Genomic DNA, 2,920 nt, shown 5'->3' on the forward strand with positions numbered 1-2,920 from the left:
TGTTATTGGTCATTTTTGTTAGTAGTGATTTTTTTTTTAATTAGAGGAAACATATCTTAACTTCAGGGACGATTAATAATCTCTCCAATTTGTATATCCTTTCATATATCTAAGGCTTGTTCTGTTTAGCCCCCCAAATATTAGTTTCTCTGTACAATGTTACTTTATTTATGAATAGTTACTTCTTATTTAGTCAAAAATAGTGTTTTTTAATAATAGTAAACTTCTATCATCAGATCTTTCAACAATCATTCTCTCCTAGTCTTTTTAATGGTCTTATGTTTTAAAATTTCACACTTTAACCCATGTGAAATATATTTGGGTGTGTGAGATGAAGCAAACGTGTAACTTTACACCCCTCCCCCAAATATATTCAACTTATCCAACAAGGTATCAGTCATCAGTCCTCCTCCATTGTTCTGTCTATCCTTAAGCCAATACTACAATATTTTAATTATTTCAACTTTACCACACCAATTTAATATCTGGTATGGTAAACATGCCCTCATTTCTCTTAATTTTTTACTTTTCTCCTGAATACTTCACCTATTTATTCCTACAGATGGATTATAACATCAGTTTGTAAAAAAAACTCTATGTCACATTCGGATTTTAATGTAATTACCTTAATTATAAATTAATTAATTACAGAAAAATTAGTAACTTTATAATACTGAATCATCCTATCCAGAAACAGAACAGGTGGTAAAGTGTGTGTGTATGTGTGTGTATATATATATGTGTGTATGTATATATATATGTATACATGTATTAATATATTCCTCAAGAAAGGTTTTTAGATTTATTTATACGAGCCTTGAACAGATGATATATTTTGGTAACATATTTTCTGTTTTATATTTTTTTCTCTGGTTTGTAAGTGGGGAGTCTTCTTACTTGGTTATGTGATTGTCGACAGTTAGTTAATCCTACTTGCCCCAGTTTCTGCATCTGTAAAAAGGGGAATAACAGTGACCCTTTTCTGATGAGTCTGTTGTGAATGTTAAATAATACATGTAAGGCCCATAGCATATCCTCAACACATTTTAAGTGCATGATACAGGGATGCTACTATCTATAAAACACATATTCCCCAGAAATTTCATTTAGCTGTTCACTTCTGTTAATGTCCATTAATATTAGCCATCAGTAATCATTCAACAAGTATTTATTGACACCACTCTCCTAACTCCTGGAAACCTGCTTTGCATTTTGTGGCAGCCACTAGACCAGGTGCTGGGCAAAAAGTGGTGAATGAAACAGATACAGTCCCTGCCCTAATGGGCCTTCCAGTATGTGGAAACAGACAGAACGATCAATGGTACACAGTTAGATGTCTGATTGTAGACTGCTAAATGATTAGTAGGGGAAAAAGGCATATTATGACATAATACCTATGGGGACCCAATTCGGGCAGATGGCAGGCCAGGCAGTAATAACATTTTACCTAAGATTGGACATATAAATTGCTGTTCAAGGCAGAGTATTCAAGGCAGAGTAAATGGCATGTCTGAAACCTCCAAAGTAGGAAAAATATTCCGTTTATAGATATGTGCATCATGGAAAGGCAGTGTTATGTAATACAATGAACATAGGTTTTCGGATCACACAGGACTTGAATCCCAACTGCCTGCCACTTACTCTGGACCCCAGGCAAATTGACGCCTGTGAGCCCGGGTTTCCTTATTACAAAACGAGCTCAGTAACCGCCAATCTTACTGGAGGTAGTGAGGATTACATAAGATAATGCATACGATGCATTGGTATCACAAAACTTAGCACAGAGGACACACAAAATAAATGTTATCTTTTGCTATTGATAAACATTATTCCACTCTCTAAGAATTGTATTTGGCTTTCATTTTGCTTTGATGGTTCCTCATGACATCTATGGCTCCCTTAGTGAATGTTGTTCAAGGCAGAAAAAATTATTTGTCTTTTTCTTAGTTAAAAAAAAAAAAAAGCTTACTATAGTCATAACAGTGGCTGTTGATTGCCTGCTGTGTGCCAAAACCCTAGTATTGATTATTTATTTATTTATTTATTTTTGAGACAGGAATTTCACTCTTGTTGCCCAGGCTGAAGTGCTGTGGTGCGATCTTGGCTCACTGCAACCTCTGCCTCCCGGGTTCAAGCCATCCTCCTGCCTCAGCCTCCTGAGTAACTGGCCTAGTAGTTATTTTTACACATTGACCCCTTACAACACATCCGTAAGGTAGCCATCAATATCCATAGTTTAAAGCTATGAAAGCCAATATTCAGAGCAGTTAGTAACATTTCCCAAAACTACACCATTAGTAAATGACTGAGTCATGATTTTGAAAGGGGACGTGTGGCTTTCTTCATAAATTTGCATTTCGTCTTAACTAGACTCAATACTCACATTTGATCTTGCATCTAACATTCCACTCCAGGTTACCTATGCTGCTCCTGTCTCTTGTTTTTTTGTCTTCACTTCCCCTTTTGGAATTATGGCTCAGCACCATTGTATTATATTCTACCTTGACTTCAAATGACAGTGATTCTGGTTCTCCATCTAAGCCATACAGTCTCAGTTTGACTTGGATAAACACCCCTTCAGCCTTGACTCAGTTTAAGAATCCTTCTACCTTAGGGCAAACCTTTGAGAATCTTCCCACAGGACTTGCCCAACCCAGTGGAAAGAAACCAATGTCTGCTTTAATTTGCTTTGACCGTTACATGAACAAAGAACACATTGGTCCAAAGATTAGCATACGTTACAGCTCCAAGCACTCTGTAAAGTGTTCATTTATGTAATCTATTTAAACTTAAAAGCAAGGACCTTGGTTTTTAGCAAACTAAAGTCATAGCAATTTAAATAGTTCATGTAGATTATCAATAAACCACAAACATGCTCAGACTTGCCAGCATTGAAATTAAATAGCTGATTATTCAAGAC

Source organism: Trachypithecus francoisi, unplaced genomic scaffold, assembly GCF_009764315.1.
Source record: "Trachypithecus francoisi isolate TF-2019V2 unplaced genomic scaffold, Tfra_2.0 Contig00023, whole genome shotgun sequence".
In the NCBI taxonomy this organism is placed as follows: Eukaryota; Metazoa; Chordata; class Mammalia; order Primates; family Cercopithecidae; genus Trachypithecus; species Trachypithecus francoisi.